The sequence below is a fragment of the Monodelphis domestica genome, chromosome 2, assembly GCF_027887165.1.
Source record: "Monodelphis domestica isolate mMonDom1 chromosome 2, mMonDom1.pri, whole genome shotgun sequence".
Classification (NCBI taxonomy): domain Eukaryota; kingdom Metazoa; phylum Chordata; class Mammalia; order Didelphimorphia; family Didelphidae; genus Monodelphis; species Monodelphis domestica.
The window spans coordinates 455,130,589-455,151,298 of NC_077228.1; the positions used below are offsets into that span (position 1 = coordinate 455,130,589).

General features: G+C 34.2%; 1 protein-coding gene across 4 annotated transcripts in view; it reads right to left on the reverse strand.

Moving 5' to 3' along the window:
* The window catches only part of WDR27 (WD repeat domain 27), a 309,881-nt gene that overhangs the window by 112,765 nt on the left and 176,406 nt on the right, over window positions 1–20,710 (reverse strand). The gene's annotated exons all lie outside the window — the stretch shown is intronic.

Below are 20,710 nucleotides of genomic sequence, written 5' to 3' on the forward strand. Positions count from 1 at the left end.
TCTGGATTCCTCTTGATTAGAGAATTTCAAATTAAAAACAACTCTGAAGAACCACCTCACACCTATCAGATTAGCCACACTAACAGTCAAGAAAAATGATATATGCTGGAGGGGATATGGCAAAATTATAACACTAATGCATTGTCAGTAGAGTTGTGAACAGATCCTACCATCTGGAGACAATTTAGAATAATGCACAAAAGGTTATTAAACAATGCATACCCTTTGATCCAGTAATACCACAACTAGGTCTGCATGCCAAAGAGATTTTTAAAAATTAGGGGAAAAGGATCATCTACTTGTTCAAAAATACTTATACCCACTCTTTTTGTGGTGGCAAATAATTTGAGACTAAAGGGGTATCCGTACCATTATTCTAAAAAGCTTAAAGCATTTACTTTATTTTTTTTCATTTTCTTCAATGAAGTTATTGTTTCTATGATTTGTTCTTTAACTAACTGGTTTTGGAAAATCGTATTGTTTAATTTCTAATTAATTTTTGATTTACCTCTCCATGTTCCCTTACTAATGATTATTTTCATTGCATTGTGATCTAAGAAAGTTGCATTTATTATTTCTGCTCTTTTGTACTTGTTTGCAATGTTTTTATGCCCTAATACATGGTCAACTTTTGTGAATGTACCATGTTCTGCTGAAAAGAAGGTATATTCCTTTTTGTCCCTATTTATTTTTCTCCACATGTCTACTAACTCTAATTTTTCTAAGATTTCATTCACTTCTCTTACCTCTTTCTTATTTGTTTTTTGGTTTCATTTATCTAGTTCTGATAGAGGAAGGTTCAGGTCTCCCACTAGTATAGTTTTTCTATCTATTTCATCCTTTAGCTCCTCTAGTTTCTCCTTTAGAAATTTGGGTACTATGCCATTTGGTGCATACATGTTGAGTACAGATATTTCCTCATTGTCTATACTGCCCTTTATCGGGATGTATTTACCTTCCCTATCTCTTTTAATTAGATTTATTTTTACTTTGGCTTTGTTGGATATCATGATTATGACTCCTGCCTTCTTTTTATCAGTTGATGCCCAATAGATTTGGCTCCACCCTCTTACTTTCACCCTATGCATAGCTACCTTCCTCATGTGTGTTTCTTGCAGACAGAATATGGTAGGGTTTTGGATTCTAATCCACTCTGCTATTCGCTTGCGTTTTATTGGTGAGTTCATTCCATTCACATTCAGAGTTATGATTACTAGCTGTGTATTACCCAGCATTTTGATTTCTACTCCTGTTCCTGCCTTTTCTTCTTTCACTATTTCCTTCTACACCAATGTTTGTTTTTAATCAGTCCCCCTAGTTCCCAACCTTATTTTACTTCCCTTTCTATTCCTCTCCCTTCTTATTCCCCCCTCTTATTTTCCCTGTAGTCTTTCTAAAATTAACCCCCACCCCCTACCTCCCTTGTACTGCTTCCCTCCCCACCAGTCCATTTGTTACCCTTCTACTCCCCTATAGGGTGCAAATCTATTCTCTGCCCCAATGGATTGGATTGTTCTTCCCTCTTTGGGTCAATTTCAAAGCATGTAAGAGTTGAATATTTCCTGTCTCTGACCTCTTTAACCTTCCAGTGTATTGATGTTCTACCCCCTCCCACCATGAGCTTCTTTGTGACATATAAATTTACCGCCATTTCTTTTAACATTAACCTATTTTTGGGCTCTAGTTTATATATATATATATATATATATATATATATATATGTATATATATATATATATATATGTATATATATATAATACACATGTGTATGTGTTTATGCATGCATATATCTATATACCCATTTATGTCTTGTCCTTTCATCCTATACAGTTTGTCACTGTTCCCTCTATGTGTACTTATTTTTGCTGCCCAGGTAATAAAAACAGTTTTTAAGAGTTACCAATGACCTCTTTTCTTATAGGGAGACATTTCATTTTAATTTATTGAGTCTCTTTTTAAAAATTTTTTCTTTTGTTTTTCTTTTCTCCCTCTTTTTTAATTACCTTTTGATGATTCTCTTGAGTTCTGTGCTTGGACATCAAATTTTCTGTTCAGGTCTGGTCTTTTCTTTATAAATTCTTGGAATTCTTCTATTTTGTTGGATAACCATACTTTCCCCTATAAGAATATAGTCAGTTTTGCTAGGTAGTTGTTTCTTGGTTGTAGACCTAGTTCCCTTGCTTTCCGGAATATCATATTCCATGCCTTTTGGTTTTTCAGTGTGGATGCAGCCAGATCCTGTGTTATCCTCACTGTAGTTCCATGGTATCTGAATGACTTCTTCTTGGCAGCTTGTAATATCTTTTCTTTGGTCTGATAGTTCTTGAATTTGGCTATAACAGTCATGGGTGTTGTCAGTTGCGGATTAAATACAGGAGGTGATCTGTGGATTCTTTCAATCTCCACTTTTCCCTCTTGTTCTAGGATATCAGGCCAGTTTTCTTTAATAATTTCCTATAGTATGATGTCTAGGCTTTTTCTTTTGACATGGTCTTTTGGTAGACCAATGATTCTTAAATTGTCTCTCCTTGAACAATTTTCTAAATCCTCTGTTTTTTTAATGAGATGCTTCATATTTTCCTCAATTTTTTCATTCTTTTGGTTTTGTTTTAAAGTGTCCTGCTACCTTGTGAGGTCACTTAATTCTAGTTCTTGTATTTTGGTTCTTAAAGACTGTCTTTTTGGTCATCCTTTTCCTTCTGGTCTAATTTTCTTTGGAGGTCATCTTTCATCCTCTTTACCTCATCTTTCATCTCCTTTTTCTCATCTTTCATCTTCTTCACCTCATCTTTCATCTCCTTTGCCTCATTTTCCAGCTGGTTGATTTTGGCTTTCAAGACACTATTTTCTGTTTCAAGATGATTTATCTTAGTTTTTAAGTTCTTTTCCCAGTTGTCTTCAGCCTCTCTTAATTGTGTTTTGAATTGCATGTTGAGTTCTTCCAAAGCCTGTATTCAATTCGCTGGCATTTCTGATTTTTCCTTTGCTGATCCCTCCCCCTCTGTTTCATTCGCTCTTTGCTCGTTACCTCTACAGAAGCTGTCTATTGTAATTTCTTTCTTCTTTTTCTTTTGTTTGCTCGTGTTTACCCATTCTTTGCTCCCCACATTTGTCTGTGCTCTTGCTCCTCTCATTATTTTTTTTTGTTTGGGGGCTGTCAGTCTCTCCTCTTGCAGCTTTGTCAGATCTCTTGGTACAGTCTCTGGGGGAAGAATGTTGGCTTTCCTGTCCTCTGGAGGCTTTTGATCAGATTAAGTTCAACTGGGTTGGGCTGTATGTGCTCTGAGGCCAAAGATTCCTGGAAGGCTGGAGCCTCCCAGGCTCTCTCCAGGGGTCCTGGCCTCCCTGAGCTCTGAGGACTCCTGATGGGATTAGGTTCAACTGGGTTGGTCTGGATGTGCCCCGAGACAAAAACCTCTGGTGAGACTGGAGCCAGATGGAAGAACCTAGCCACGGGGCTGCAGGCTCTTCGGTCTCTCTCTCTCTGGCTGCTTCCCTGCCACCTGTGTTGGACACTCTGAGCCTGACCCAGGTTGCACTCAAGGTACACACTCCAGACCAGCACCTTTGCCCGCCCAGAGGTTACCGCTGCCGCTGGTGGCTCAGTACTCTGGGTTGGGGAGGAGGGGTCCTGGGATCTTCCTTTCTGCCTTCCCCTTAGACCTGAGTGTTCTTGGATTCTAGGTTTTGGGGAGCGTACCTTTTGAATTGAGTTCAGAAGGAAGATTCCCCACCTCTGTCCTGTTGTTAAGTTTGGATTTCAGTCCCCTAGGAGCATTCAGTTTGTGATTGGTAAGGAAGGGTTTTCAGAGGTCTGAACTTTTGCTGCTTCTAAGCCGCCATCTTGATTCCGCCTCCTTAAAGCATTTACTTTAGAGAAAGATGAACCTTTTTGTTACAAATTATGAGATTTTAAAATTTGCTTTTCCCCTTCCTCCTTTGCCCAATTTCTTCCATGTTCTTTGAAAAATATTTTTTCATTATTCATCCAAAACTAATTTTTTGTATTTTAAATTAGATTTCAAGGATTTCTTGTTCACAGAAGCATTCTCTCTTTTAAATTGGGACACCAAGTTATAATTGGCCAGGGCTGGGCAAGAAGGATCAGGGCTGGGAATCATAATAAATAAGAGTATGGTCTGACAGTGTCCATAGGTCTATGAAAACAAGGTATTAGTTAGCAAAGGGAAAGTTGAGCAGGTTGGAGCTATAGTGTTTATCCAGCCTAGAAGTAAAGGAAGTAAAATAAGCCATGCAGAAGCAAGTAAATACCATAGATAGACAAGTTCCAGAATCCTAAGGGTCAGAGAGTCAGCACAAAAATGAAATTCCATCATGCAAAATCTGTTATCAAATACAGAACCTGCTGGCTCTATGTCCTCCTTTATATTGCCTCTTGTATGTGGATGACTCTTAATGTTCACTGATTCTGAGTTTCTGGCAGGACCAAAAATACCATTTGGCTGGTCTTCCATGCTTTAATTAACCTGAACTTATCCATTCCAATATATTGAGATAGCTGATGATTCTCCTCAAGATTTCACAAAAGTCTTGTTCCTGGGTCTTCATCCGATAAGGTGGAGATTTTGATTTCTTACAGACCATAAACCAAATTTGGGTAAATGCTACTGTGATGGAAGCACACTGTTCTACCATCTAAGAACCAGACATGGTAAACCTAAGGAAGGCATTTAATTCATCACCAATAAGCTGATAAGTGGTAATGAGTTTTTTTGGTGTGGAAACAAAAGAAAATACAATATGGCCCTAGTGAGAAAAATGAATGTTAAAAATAGTTTCTACATATATTTATGAAAAAATAAAATATTATTTAAAAAAATATGGCCCTTGGTCCTCAAATGAATTTACAATGACATAGTCATGGAATAAAGGTCAGATGTATTAAAAATCACAATAATTTAAAATCACCTACAAATTTTTTTAGCTTATTACATTTATGATATCTTAGTCCAATGACTCATGGAAGAAACCTCCTGGAGACCAAAGATTATTTTATTTTAGCCTAGTATTCTCAAGATATAGCATAGTGTCTTCCACATGAGATGATAAATGATAACTTACAGTTATATAGCATTTTGAGGTTTGAAAAGTAGTATCAAACAAAGGTCTGTTGATTCCAAGACCACACTACTTATGAAGTTCAACTTTTAGATTACTAAATCTGGAAGAAGAGAATCACAATTTTTAGTTATCAGTAATAAATGCATCACCATTTTTTATTCCTTATATTTATAACAAGCAAGTTACTACTTTCACATGTGGAGTTCTTGAAGACTCCCCTGGCCCAAGGCACTTTATTGATCAGCAAGTTAAATTCCAGGTTCTACATCTAGGGTCATATATCATTAATGGCCAATTGTTATTACTTATATTTCCCCCTGACCCTTATAGAACACGCACTCTGAAAGATCCAGATTCATACTTCAAGAAACATTAGAGAGGCACACTATAAAATTTAGTATTTCAATCACTTCCCAGCTCTAACTTCTAAGGCTAAGCTCCTCTTTGCAGTTTCTCAGCTTTTTTCACCTTCTGTAAATTATAGTTCAAGAGAACTAGTTTTGAAGTACTGCACAATACAAATTATAAACATTTCATTTCATAGTTTAGCAGGGACAAGGCACAGTAGTTTAACTCACAACAGGCTGTACCTCAGGAACAGGAACTTTCTTAGTTATAGCTACATGGATAGGCCAATAGGACAGCAGAATTACTAGTTCAAAAATCTGACTCTCAGGTTCTTAAAACCCAATTTCAAAACAGTTATGTTCACGTTTCTATCATTGAAACCCAAATCTGAAAAGAGGTTCTGTTTAATGTGCCAAAATTAATGCCACATGAGGTGCCATTTGTCTGTCACAAAATGGCAAGCTACAGGAATGTCTGTGTTATAACCCTGGACACTATTTCTTTTTATCCTTATTCCTCGATCTCTCCAAACTGTTCCTGTATTCTCTTTCATCTGTTCATACCCATTGTGGGTTTTTTAATTCATATTCAATAACTCAAGTATTATATTTTTAAAGTTTCATTAATAATAACTAAAGTAAAAGAGCTACCTGAACTAAGCTCTACCCAAATAAAAGAGAGTGTGGGAGGAGTTACAGCCAACTTAAATACAATCAGACAAAACAGGAGGACACAGGAAAAGGAAAAAGGATTCTAAGTAATAGAGAAAGGAATGTTGGGTAATATAGTTTTAGGGGTTCAAAGATTTCTAACTATACACCGTGCTGAGGCAGCAGCATCAAGTGGTAACCCTGTCTGGGCTTCATTCTATCTGGTCTAGATGAAGCTTCTTCCTCTTGATATGCTAGCATATACATTATTTCCATATGTTTATGAATAACTTCAATGCTACTTCTTTAAATACTATAATTAAATGCTTGTTGACCTTGCTATAACTTTCTCCTGAATCTTCAGCCACTTCTTTACACAAAAGTTGCTTTCCTTCTGCTATTCATATGCTGAAGTCTCCACTTTTCTCAAAAGACTGACTTTTTTAGGGAGGAGATAAGCATTGATAGCTCCTCAACCTCCCATACTGTAACCCTTTACCCCTTCACTATCAAACACTTTGAAGTACCCCTTGGCATTCTTCAAGTCTCAACTAGTCTCTCATTCTGCAAGAAGCCTTTCCCAATCCCTCTTAATACTAGTGCTTAGGAAGCTTGGTGGTGAGGTAGATAGAGCCTAGGAAGACTTGAAATAGAAAGAAAGACACATGGTTACAAACAGCAATGACAAAATAATAACAGGGGGACCATTAAAAATGTCTTCCCACTTTTTAAAATTCTCTCTGCTTCTCTCTTTCTCTAACTCATTCATTCAAGATAACTATAAATATATAGATTATATAGTGTGGAAAGGAAATTAGACTGACAGTTTGAGGGGGAGGGGCCAACTGGGAGTGGCAGTGGGGTCTTGTGACTAGCATTCCTTCCTGCCAGGAGTGGCAGTGGGGTCTTGTGCCTAGTACTTCCATCCTGCCGGGTGGGACTTGCTTCCGGTTGTTGGAGGAGAGAGGAGCTTCTTCAGCCCAGTCTGGAGTGGCATGCTCTTCTTGGTTCAGCTGGAAGATTCAGGCCCAGTCGCTTCTGAAGGTTAGACCTGTTCTTGTTTGCTTTCTATCTACTGCTAAGATTCTGAATTATACAAACTGGACTGATATAGAGGAGACAGAAGTGGGAAAACCCTCTGCCAGCCTCTAGGGCCTGGCCCTATACTCTGAAGCTAAGGAAAAACTCCAATTCCAACTGGATTATTAAACTTTATATTATTTGAATATGCAGTCAGATATGTGGACTATCTTTTCTGGTCATAGAGGGAGCTGAAAATCAGTTCAGTCATCAAGGCAATAAAAGACCTTATCGGACCCCTGTTGTTTCCTCTCAGCAGGGGGCATCTCCCTCCCTTGCATTACCAAGCAGTATTCCCTCTCTCCCCTTAACTCCTCCTTACCCTCATACAAACCTCCCTTTTATCCCCCATTTTTCCAATCCTATTTCCTTTCCCAATAAATATTACAATAGATATAAATACATATATAGGCAGAGAAAAAGAGGCAGACCTTTCTATCTGTCTATGGCCCCTTGATTATATTAAAAGAGGAGAAAAACTCCAAGATAGTGATTATCTTCACTTGGAGACCTATACAAAAATCTATTTTAAAAATCCCATGAGAAGGGAAGTTTAGGAATGACATGGCCATCTTCACCAGTGGAGAGCAAGAAGGTATGCTTATATCTGTCTAAAGTTGATTAGAATATATCCAAGGAGGGTCAGCTAGATGGTTCAGTGGAATGAGAACAGGCCTAGAGATGGGAGATCCTAGGTTCAAATCTGGCCTCACACACTTCCTAGCTGTATAAACCTATGCAAATCATGAAATCCCCATTGCCTAGCCCTTACTGCTCTTCTGCTTTAGAACCAATACACAGTATTAATTCTAAGATGGAAGGTAAGAGTTAAGAAAGAAAAGAATATTGAAGTAGATACATCTGAAAGCTACTGACTTATGAGTTTTAGAAATCAGTAGAGCAAGCCATCTGAGATACAAGAGTTCAAATGTCCTACAGTACACCATGTCTGAACTGCTCACTCTGCCAACATGTCTCTTAGCAATCCCGACTTCCTTGAATACAGTTCAAGACCTATTCCTTCAGAAGGCTTTTCCTACAACATCAATGTCCTACATTCCTCATGGTCACCTCTCATCCCTTCTATAGTATCTTTTTATGTACCATTTATATGCACATCAATTCCCCCATTGGAATAGTAGCTCTTTGAGGACAGGAATCATTTCTGATTTATGTGCTTAGCTCAATGCCTAGCACATAATAAATGCTTAATAATTCTTGTTGATCTTTTTCAGATAATATGCTATCTTATTAAAGTTTCCTATTTTGTAATTATGGAATTGATTTTTTTATTCCAAGTATAGGACTTTACATTTACATCTAATTTTATCTTATGTTTTGTCCAATGTCAAGAGCTTTTTGTATCCTGCTGCTTTAATAATCAATTAGTTAGCTTTCCCTCCTAATTTTATGTTATATTCATATCTGATAAAGAATATCATCTACACCTTTATTAAATCATTGATAAATATGTCGAATTCCAGGAAGCCAAAAAACTGGGGCATTCTCTCAAAATAACAACAAATCATTAATAACTATTCTTTGGGTTATGTTATTCAATCATTTCCAAAACCTAATTAGCCATACTAATATCTATTCAGCATCCATTTATCTTGTATAGAGAGATAGTATGAGATACTTTAGCAAATATTTTTACTAAAATATAGGTAAAAATATCTATATCATTAAATGATCATCTCCTTCCACAGGTATTATGCTCAAAATTTTCAAATATATTTAAAATGGCTCAAAGCTTAAATCCACAATCTATATAGGATGCTAGAATATAGTTCATTACATTAAGAGTTAAACTTATTAAAGAATGTGACAGATACTCTTTTATTACCTCCTTAGTTATCTTTATTTTCAACTTGTGACTATATAGAAAAACTGAGAAACTTGTCAAGTCATCACAGTCCCTAGCAATAGATACTTGCTCTGATACTTTGATGGATCTAAAAAAGCAGTGAGTTTTGTGCTCCAACCATTACACAGATTGAAACCCATCCTGCCTACCCTTCATGGGCAATTCTGTTCCATGTCCTCCTTCTATGTCCTTTTTTGTGATTAAATAATACTTTGCATGTGGTGATAATTTAATAAATGTTTATTGAATTAAGTAATTAATTTAATCATTATATATAGCATCTAATCAATCAACAAACATTTATGAAGTACATACTATGGACCAATTACTCTGCTAAAAACTGAGGATACAAAAAAAAGGCAAAGGATAGTTGCTGCTCTCACAATCTATTAGAAGAAAACACAAACAAATGTAATCCAAATGTAATCCAAAAAGTTATATATAGAAAAGATAGGAAATAATTTTAAAAGGGAAAAAACACTAGAATTAAAAAAGATTGGGCAGAGCATTCTGTAGAAAATGGAACTTAAGTGGGACTTGTAGAAAGCCAGGGAAGCCAGTAGGTGGCCATTGGGAGAAAAAACATTCCACACATGGGAAAAGCCAGAGAATAAGCCCATAGCTGAGAGATGGAGTGTCTTGTTCACTGAAAAAGCAAAGAGGCCAGTATCATGGACTCAAAGGGAATGTGATGGATAGGAAGTAGTTAGAAGACAAAACAATATGAGGTGGGCTGGGTGTTGTTTATGAATGACTTTGAAGGTTTAACAGAGGATTTTAAATCTGTTTCTGGAGGCAATAAGAAGTCGTGGTTTATTACACAGATGGGGTGACATGGTCAGACTTATACTTTGGTAAAAAATCATTTTGGTAGCTGAATAGAGAATGGATTGGAAAGAGAGAAACTTGAGGTAGGAGTGTCCATTGTCAGACTATTACATATTCTAAATATGAAGTGATGAAGGGCTCATAGTGGTGGCAATAGAAGAAAAGAGAAGGGGGTATATTCAATAGAATTCTTGAACATGAAGGTGGTGCATTTGTGGGTGATGGCAAGATCAAAAGTATGACCAGCTTTTGTGTGGGGTAGAAGAATATAATAAGTCATGGAAAGTGAGGAGGCTGGAGAACTGAATGGGTAGAGTATTTGAAAGACAGTCAATATGTAGGTTAAGGTCCTCTAGTGTGAGGACAGGCACTGGGGTGGAAAGGAAGCTTGTGAGCCAGGTAACAAACTCACTAAAGAAGGAAGGATAGTGACTTGGAAATCTGTAGGTCTTGCTCTCACTGACTTTCCCCTTATTTCTCCCTCAAGGGACAGCTGGAACTTCTCTTAGCAAGTGATAGAAAGATTGAACTCAAAGAGAAGGGAAGGAGAAATGAGTTGGTGCAGATGGAAGTTGTGTCAAGCCCTAATAGACTTTTCACAGGAGACTACAGCAATAAGAGATGTAAGGTTTCTGGCAGTGACCAGAGGAAACTCTTGATATATCTCTGAGTATATTGCACACAGTACAGTCTCACCAAAATTTTTATAATAACTCAGTGAATGAATGGAAAATCAATTCTTTATGATAGTGAATCCTGTTATTGAAGAAACTGAAGACAAAAAGAATAACTGCAATGTTGGAACTCTTACTGAAAAGCTTTTTGGAACTTATTACTCTATTGAGATAGCCTCTTCCAATGAAACAAAATTTAGTTTAAATGCTATATTGAAGGGATATATTTAAACTATGCAATTTACTAAATGCTTAAGTGATTTTCACATTTAAATGAATTATTTTGTAATTTTAATCCTCTATTTTAGAGTATTAGCATTTTATAACTTACTAATATAAATTATTATTGATGCATCATTTTAGAAAAAGGATTCCTTAAAGCCATTTAGAATTTATATAGTACTAAACATTTTTAAATATTTTATATATTCTCAAACTATACAAAATGATTAATTAAAACCAATAGATTATATTTAATCTTCCTACAACACTTAATTTATGATATGCAGTATTTGACTGTTTTCTCCCATTCTTTCCTAGCCACCTCACCCATTTCTTTGTTTCCTGAAAAATTCTTCTCCTCCCAGACATACTAGCACACCCCCTTTTTCTATTGCCCCTTGTTATTCTTGATGCAGTCCTTTGTTTTAGTCATTCCGAGTCATTTGTGAAGGAAAAATAATGATCTGGAATACAGAGCAAATTCCATATTCAGAAATGGTAAATTTTGTTAATAGAGAAAATGACAATTCCATGAAAAGTAACCCTCAAAAAATATTTTGAAATACAGAAGTTTTTATTGTTGCTATATCCCCCAAAACAAGAACATCATAAAAACCAAAAGATCTTCAAAAAATTACACATAATTTAGTATTTATTAGCAGTGATTAGATGATTCACTAATGGAAAGACTCAATGTTCACACAAAAAGATATTGATTAAAAGAAGGTTTAATGAATATTTTTCAGCAATTAATTTCAATTCTCCAGTTTCTTTTTGGTGGGACATATGGAATAAGACTAGAGTCTTGCTTTCCCTGGTATAGGGAATTCCCATTTGAAGAAATTCCTTCTAACAAAGCAGATCTGTGACTTACAGTCTCTTAAGAGTCACTTAGAACACTAAGAAGCTAAGAAATTTTACCACACAGAAGTAGTATGTGTCAGAACTAAAAATATTCCATGAATGAATGCCTGGATAAATGAATGAATAACACAATCATTAAGCACTTACTATGGGTAAAGGACTAAACTAAAAAATGAGGATACAAATAGGAAAGTGAAAAAGTTCCTGTTCTTGAACCAGCTAAAAAAGAAACAGAGTTAGAAAAGAAAAAAAAGAGAAGAAAAGAGAGAGAAAGGTAGGTAGTTTAAAATAAGCCAATAAAGAAAGAGAATTTATTTTTCTCAAAAGCATATATAACTTAACTATCTCCAACTGAGTAATAACTGGCAATTTTATGACTCAATTCTTTTCTCAGATTCAAGAGCACAAAACTCTGAATTCACATGCATATGAAGATATAGTCCTAGGAATGAATCAATCAGAAATTCTTCCATAGCAACTTTCCTCAAAATTATAACAACAGTAACTATATGGAAATAGAAATAATTCCAGGAACCTTAGTTATTTTCTATTATATCATGTACACTATCAGGGGGCAACATTATCTGAAGAACACAGTCTGTTTGTTCAGGTCAAGTAATACAAGAAATTTTGCTACCATGGAAAATCTTGATATAGTTTTCCCAAGCTACAACATCATACCTGCTGAAAGATTAAGATTATGTAAAGTTTCTGTCAAGAATTTTTTGATTAAAAAAGAAAAGATTGTTGGCATCATGAAGTCTCCAATTAAAGGTGCATATCATCATATATCAATTAGGATTATTGCAAAGTAAATATTCATCATGTTTGTGAACTGAAAAAATATTTCAATATATTGCTTATTAACATTTGCAATTCAGGTAGATATCAATGTAATATCATATTAAAAATATAATTTATTATATGCTTATAACAATCCTGATGAGTTAGGTTGGGAAGACATTCCTATTAAATTTTACCTAGGAGGAAAATGAAGTTTAAAAAACATTAAAGGATGGTGAAGACAACAAAAACATTAATGAAACTGGAATAAAATCCAGTTAATTAAATTAAATTAAAAGTTATTCAAGACATCAGAGATATTGTCATAATTTCCTTAGAAGAATAGTATTACACAAAACCAACAAATAAATTACTTATTTGAGGATAGTAATTTTAAGTACTCCCTTTAATTATTGCTGCATTTTTATTTTCTTCTCTCAGGTTAGATATAAGAAGTTTACAACTCTTTTATCTGGGTCTCACCACCAAAAATGAAAAGAAGATAATAAAGAATTAATGGTTCAAAAGGTGTTTTTACGAATGCATCCAAATGTGGGGAAATGGGGACACTAATACTGCTAGTAGAGCTGTGAACTGATCCAACTATTTAAGAAAGCAATTTGGAATTATAAACAAAGAGTTATAAACCTGTGTATACTTTATTCCTCTATCTGTTTCCCAAAGAGAGGAAGGGAAAAAGAAAAAGAACTTATATGTCCCAAAATATTTGTAGCAGTTTTCTCATTGTGGTGGCAAAGAATTGAGAAGTGAGGGGATTCCCATCATATAGAGAATGGCTAAATAAACTGTGGTATATGATTGTGATGGAATACTACTGTGCCCTAAGAAACGATGAGCAGGCTAATTAAAAAAAAAAAAAAACTTGGAAAGACCTATAGGAGATAATGAACAGTGAAATGCATAGAACCAAGACAACAACACGCACAACTACAGAATACTAGAAGAAAAAATTGTGAATGTTACTTCCAGAGAGTGAACCAAAAGAAGAAAACATGAAAGACTTAATTTATATGAATATGTCTTCTCCCAGATGATACATTCTGTGATGCAGGAAGAGTGGGAAGGGGATGAGAAACTTATGGATATTAATTAATAAATAATTTTTTAAAAGAAAAGAAAAATAAAGAATGCATCTACTACTGACTTAGTAACTCAAAACATCATGACCAAACCTTTCTTGAAGACTCTGTGTCCAAAACATTGGGCAGCTTTTAGCAAAGGCTGACACATAAAGCCTACTTAGGCACACATAGGCAATAAAGAGGAACCCAAGAAACACACAGAGAAAGCCACAAAGAAACAAGAAACCACAAAGTTGTAATGTTTAGTCAAACAGAAGTCTCATTTGATTTTCCTTCTCATCTTCCTTCAAGGATAATTAGCTCTAGAATTGTACTAGAGTAAGTCAACCTAGAACCTAAGCTGTTCTGCCTGCTTTTATCTATTGTCTGCAAGTAGCTCTAAATGACACCCTTATTAAAGTTATTAGTCATGGATGCTCTTTTCCTGCCTCTACAACTAACTCACCTGTCTGTCCTTCTTGCTTTGAAATCTTTTATCTTATCTTCTTCAAAAAATATTATAGCCTACATCAAGACAGTCAGATATATAACAAATTAGCACTAATTCTCATTATCTGAAATATATCTTCATTTTAAAGACATATCTTTGCATGCATATGTGTGCATATATCTGAACATATATATACATATATATTTGAAGGAATACAATATGCTATTAGAAAATCTATATGCATAATTGAAACATTCTACTAAAAATACCTATAATATCAAATTCCTAATTCCACTTTGGTTCATATATTCCATTTCTAATACATATCATTAGTTTGCCCCTAATCTTCCTATTTCCTGCCCTTTCTGCTTACACCAGCAACTAAACTCTGCCTACCTGAGGAATACTAGTATAATCATTTTTTCAACTCAGAAAATCTTTACCATTTTCTTGTGTAGCTCTTTGAGATGAACAAATTAAAGACAATTTTCAAAGGTTTGGTTTATATTTGTTGATCAAAATTTTTAAATATTTTAATTGAATGCAACTCACTAGTGAATCATTGATCCAATTTTGTTATTTAACTTTCTTTTTATTTATCAGTACCTAGAAACAACGATGTCAATATCCACATCTGGATAATCTGTTTCAAATTTTCATAGATTATAAATTATAAACAACATCCTTTAATACTTCATCAAACTAAAAGAGGCTAGCAATGAAAACTTTTGTATGGATATAAACACAGACACAAATTTTTAATTAGTTTTCTCATTTTGCTTTATCTCAGTTCTTTTCCTCATGAGAACATATGCAGCTTTTAATCTCTGTGATTTATAGTATGACAAATACTACAACTAACAATTATATAAACATCAATGAAGTAAGCATATGTTTTATAAAAATTCTCTTTCCCTGAAAAGCAAAGCCTTCTTAATTAGAAATAAAAATACTTAACCTCCTAAAAAAAGGATTTTTTTTTTAGGCAACAATCATTAGGAATATTTATGGAACATCCTATCCTTTAACTCCTGGAGTAAGTGCCATAACAATGAGTTAATGTTGTTAATGCCAAGCTCATCCTTAGGTCAATTTAACTAAATTTTGAATAGCATCAAATGCCTAATAATTACCCCGAAATCAGATAGCTACTTGGGATGAATCAAAATGAAGGGAAAGCACAGCTCTATCTGGGTATTTTGTCTTTCTTTTTTCCACTCTGCCAAGAGTGAGAATAGAAGCAGATGCCATAAACAAGAAACTTGGAAGAAGTAAAGCTTGGCCTTGTCTCTCTCAAAAGACAGTTAAAGATAGATCCTCCTGGGCAGAATGCAAATTAGCCAAATTCAATAAGCATTTATTAAGCACTTCCTAGCTGCCAGGAACTGTGGGGATATAGAGGAAAAAATGAAAGTCCCTACCCTCAAGGAATTTATATTTTACAAATAGGGAAAAACACCAATAAATTCAAAATAAAAATGAAGCAATTTGGGATGGAGGATCCCAATTGACAAAGGTCTTTTACAAGGGTAGTACTTGAACTAAGACTTGAAAAAACTCACATTTCTAAGAAATGGAGGTTTGGGGATAGAGCATTCTAGACTTAGGGGACTTTACTGGGCAAAAGCAAGGAAAGATAAAACATGATTTCATATAAGTAACAAAAAGTGGGTCAATCTGGTTGGAACAAAGAGCTCATGATTGGGAATACTCTGACATCAGACTGGAAATATAAATCATTTGGGAATGTTTTGAAAGTCAGGTTAAGGCATAAAGAGAGACTTACTTCCAAGAATAAGGAGATGATAGTCCCTCTATCCCTTGCCCTCATCAGATCTCATTTGGAGTATTACATTTATTTCTAGGCTCGACCATGTAAAAAGGAAATTAGGAGCATCTATAAAAAGACAATTAAGATTATGAAGTGTCTTTGGTCCATATCATAACAAAAATGTGTGGAAAATTAAGCATGTTTACCATGTAGAAGAGGAAAAATGTGGACATTATAGCAATGAAAGGTACAATAATCTTTAGCATAGATGATAGATTATATTTGATATATTTGTTCCAAAAAGACAAAACTAGGAGCAATGTACAGGAATAATGAGAGAACGATTTAGGCTTAATGCCATGAAATTCTTTCTAACAGAAAGAGCTGACCTAAAACAAAATGAGTTGTCTCAAAGGGTGGTAAGCTTCTCTTCATTACAAAAGAAGTTGGGCAACCATTTGTTGAGTATACTATTGTAGGGATTTTTTGCATATGAATTGAATTAGATGGATAATGAGGTTTTTCTACAAAAATTTATATTACTTTCTGATTGTGAGTTTGTATTTTATACTAGAAGCAATAATAGAGAGCCATTAGAAATTTTAGAGCAAAGAAATTACAAATTCAGATCTATGCTTTAGAAATATGAATTTTGTAGTCAAAGATGACCCCCAATGTTGGAAACATAAATGACTAGAAAGATGCCTTTATCCTCTAAAGAAAAACTAAAATGTGGCAGGCTGAGCCAAGAGGGTTAGGTAAAATCAGGGACTCAACTGAACTCTTCCAAAATTCCCCTCCAAACAACTTAAAAATAATGCATCAAAACAAATTCTGGAATGGAAGAATCAACAAAAGATGAGGGTTGAACAATTTTCCATTCCAAGACAACTTAAAAAGTCACCAAAAGAAAAATCGGTCTCATCAAGGTGAGAGCAAAACACAGTGGAGGGCAACATGTTCACCAAGACAGCAACAAGTCCTAGGAATAGTTTCATCTGCAACAGTAGCTTCTGGAGCTCTCAGACCACAAGTAGTAAAAGGGTCAGACAATAGTTATGAAGGGGATTTGCTGGCACTAGGTAGAAGACTGTTGCACTGCCAATATGCAGTTCTGAGTCATATTCCTAGGCAAAGAGGAACATTAGCAAGTTAACTTGAAGCCACAAGGATGCATGGACCCTAGTAACATGGCAAGAGTGCTTGTGGTTGCTCAGAGACCAAAGTACAGGCCATAAGAGCAGTGACTACATCTCTCTATGGATTATACAAAACCAAAAAATTATAGACCTCCAGAACTAGCTCTGAAAAAAGCTGCATGAAAAACCTAAAACTTGACACAGTGCCCCCCTCCATTCTGAAAGCATCACCAAATTTTAATTTTAACATAAAATTAACTATAAAGAAATAGGCTAGGAAAATGAACAAACAAAAAGAAATAAATTATAGAAAATTACTAGGGGAACAATGAAGATCAAGACACAAACTCAGAAGAAGACTGAAGATAAAACTGCTACCTGCATCAAAGAAAAATGTCAATTGATCACAGGCCCAAAAAGAATTCCTCGAAGAGCTCAAAAAGAATTTAAATATCAAACAAGAGAAGTACAGGAAATTTTCAGAAAAGAAATGAGAGTGATACAAGAAAATTATAAAAAAGAGAATTAACAGCTTTGTAAAGGAGACACAAAAAAGATACTGAAGAAAATGCACCTTAAAAAAATATTGACAAAATGGGAAGGAAGGGTACAAAAATTCCCTGATGAAAATATTTTCTTAAAAAGTAGAAATGACCAAATGGAGAAGGAGATAACAAAAGCTCACTGAAGAAAATTATTTATTAAAAAGTAGAATTGGCTAAATGGAAGCTAATGATTCAATGAGATATCAAGAAACAATAAAACAAAATCAAAACAATGAAAAAAGAAGAAAATGTACCTAAGTTAATATCTATCTATCCAAATTCTATCTAAATTAATTTATTTATTTCATGCCATACCAATAGAGCTACCATATAAATTATTTTAAAGAGCTAGAAAAACAAAGGGTCAAGAATATCAATCAAGAGAATCACTGAAAAAATATGAAGGAAGGTAACTTAGCACTGCCATATTTCAAACTATATTACAAAACACAATTACAACCTGTATTACAAAACAATCTGGTACTGGCTAAGAAATAGAGTGGTAGATCAATGGAATAGATTAGGTAGATAATACACCATAATAAATGACAATAGTCTGATAAACACAAAGATCCATACTTTGGGGACGATAATTCAAAGTCTGACAAAAATTTCTGAGAAAATTGGAAAGTAATTTAGCAAAAGGTAAGCAGATCAGCATCTCATATAGTATACCAATGTAAGGTCAAAATGACTACATGTTTAGACATAAAGGGTGATAACCTAAGTAAATTAGAGAAGCCTGGTACCTGTCATAATTAAGGATAAGGGAAGAATTTATGACCAAACAAGAAGATAAAGAGAATTGCAGCATGTAAAATGGATAATATTGATTACATTCAATTAAATGATTTTTGCACAAACAAAACCAATGCAACTAAGATTTGAAAGAAAGCAGACAATTGGGGAAAATTCTTAGAGTGAGTTTCTCTCATAAAGGTTTCATTTCTCAACTATGTAGAGAACTGAGTCAAATTTATAAGGATAGGAATTATTTCCCAATTGGTAAATGGTCAAAAAAATGTGAGCAGTTTTCAGAAGAAGAAATCAAATCTATCTATAGTCAGATTTTAAAAAATGGTCTAAATCATTATTGATTAATGAAGTACAAATTTTAAAAAGTTGGAGGTATCAACTAAAACCCATCAAACTATCAAATATGACAGAAAAGGGAAATGACAAATATTGGAAGGGATATGAAAAAATGGAAAATAATTAACTAGTGGTAGACTTGGCAACTAATCCAATCATTCTAGAGAAAAATTTGGAATTATGCCCCAATATAAAATTGTTCATACCCTTTGACACAGTAATACCGCTACTAGATTTATATCCCAAAGAGAATTTTTTTAAAAAGGGAAAGGATCTATCTATACGAAAATATTTATAGCAACTCTTTTGTGGGGACCAAGAGTTAAAAATCAAGGGGACCCCTCCCTAATAACTCAGTGTTGGCTAAACAAGATTGTGATGAGATGTTATAAGAAATAACAAGCAAGATGATTTCATAAAAAAGTGGAAAATTCTACATGAACTGATTCAGAGTGAATTAAGAACCAGGAGAACATTATACATAGTAAGAGCAATATTGTGTGATGATCAACTGAAAGACCTAGCTACTCTTAGCAATACAATGATCTGGAACAATTCTGAAGGACTTACAAGAATACAATCTACCTTCAGAGAAAGAATTGTTAGAGTCAGATGCAGATCAAAAAATATCTTTTACATTAGTTTATTTATGGTTTTATTTTGGAGTTTGGGTTTTATATGAGTATTCTCGTTTAACAATGATCAGTATGGAATTGTGTTTTGCATGATAATGTGTTTAATGCCAATTGAATTGCTTACCATAAGGAGGGGGAGGGAAAAAAGAAAGGGAGACAATTTGAATTGAGACAATCTTATAATTTCAGAAAATGTATGTTGAAAATTATTACATATAATTGGTAAAATTGAAAATCTTTGAAAAAAAAAGACAGAAGGATTTCCATAACAAATAAAAAAAAAAGTTTTAAAAAGAGGAAAATTAGCCTGGAGGGGTAGTTATGATTTATCCATGGTCATACTTACTTATATAACATCAGTGGTGGGATTTGAATTTTCTGAATTTGGTTATAACACAACAGTATTTCATCACCAATATACACCATAATTTGTTTAAATGTTCACCAACTTAATTTCCTCTTTTACAAAATGAAAAGATCCAAATCTAAGGTGTCAGGTATCTTCTAGATTAATCATATTTTTATGATCATTTCTACCTACATTTCAAGCAATCATTTTCATAATAGATTTTTAATTTAAAATGAGAAGGAATTCAATTTTACTTTTCCTTTAATATCAATGGAAATCATATTTATCGGTATTGTTAGTATATTTCTATTTTTAAAGTAGAATGCAAATTAAAATAAAACAAACTCATCAAATATAAATATTAATGAAAATATAATATGGCATATTATATTGCACTTTTGTGGAAGCTGAAATTTTTCAAAGTAGCTACAGAACAACTGGGAAATAGGAGTAAATAAACTGTTATATATAAATTAATGTAATATTATTGTAGATGGGTAGATCTCATAATGGATAGTGGACATCAAAAACACATGTGTTCAAATTATGCTTCAAATGTTTACTAGCTTACAGAGACTGAGCATGTCACTTAAGCCCCATTTGCCTCAGTTTCCTCATCAACAAAATAAAAATAATAACATTAATAGAACCTACTTCACATGGTTGAAAGGACTAAATGAGATAACATATACAAGGCAGATTTCAGTCAAAGTTAAAGCATTTTGTAGGAGACTGTCAAAAATGAAGAGAATATTGGCACAATACTGAATGCCTCCAAGAGGGATGTAGTTGGTGTAAGATCTGTAGAGAGGAGTCATAATCTAGCTGAAATACTTGTAGCACCAGATTCTCTATGCAATGATCTCCAGAGAAGGAAAAAGAAAAATACTTTCTTTCAGACATATCTATAGAGTTAGCTGACTCTTCGACATGTCCCTGATTTCCAGCTTGCCTCCATAAAGAATTTTCCTTTAGGTGAGATCAGGAACTCTTGACTGAATGAGATCCTATCTCACTATTACCTAAAGACATCATTCAGTTTGTGTTTTCTCTTGTATCCTAATTTTCATAACTTCTCTGATTTGTATTTGCTACTTGTTTGGATAAATGGATTTATTTGATTTTCATTTTCCAATAGTCTTGACCAGCAATTGACAGTAAAAGGAAAGATCAATAGATATAGGCTTAGTGTACCTTCCCACAACACACCTTAAGAATGATCAGAAAAGCAATTTTATATATTAAATC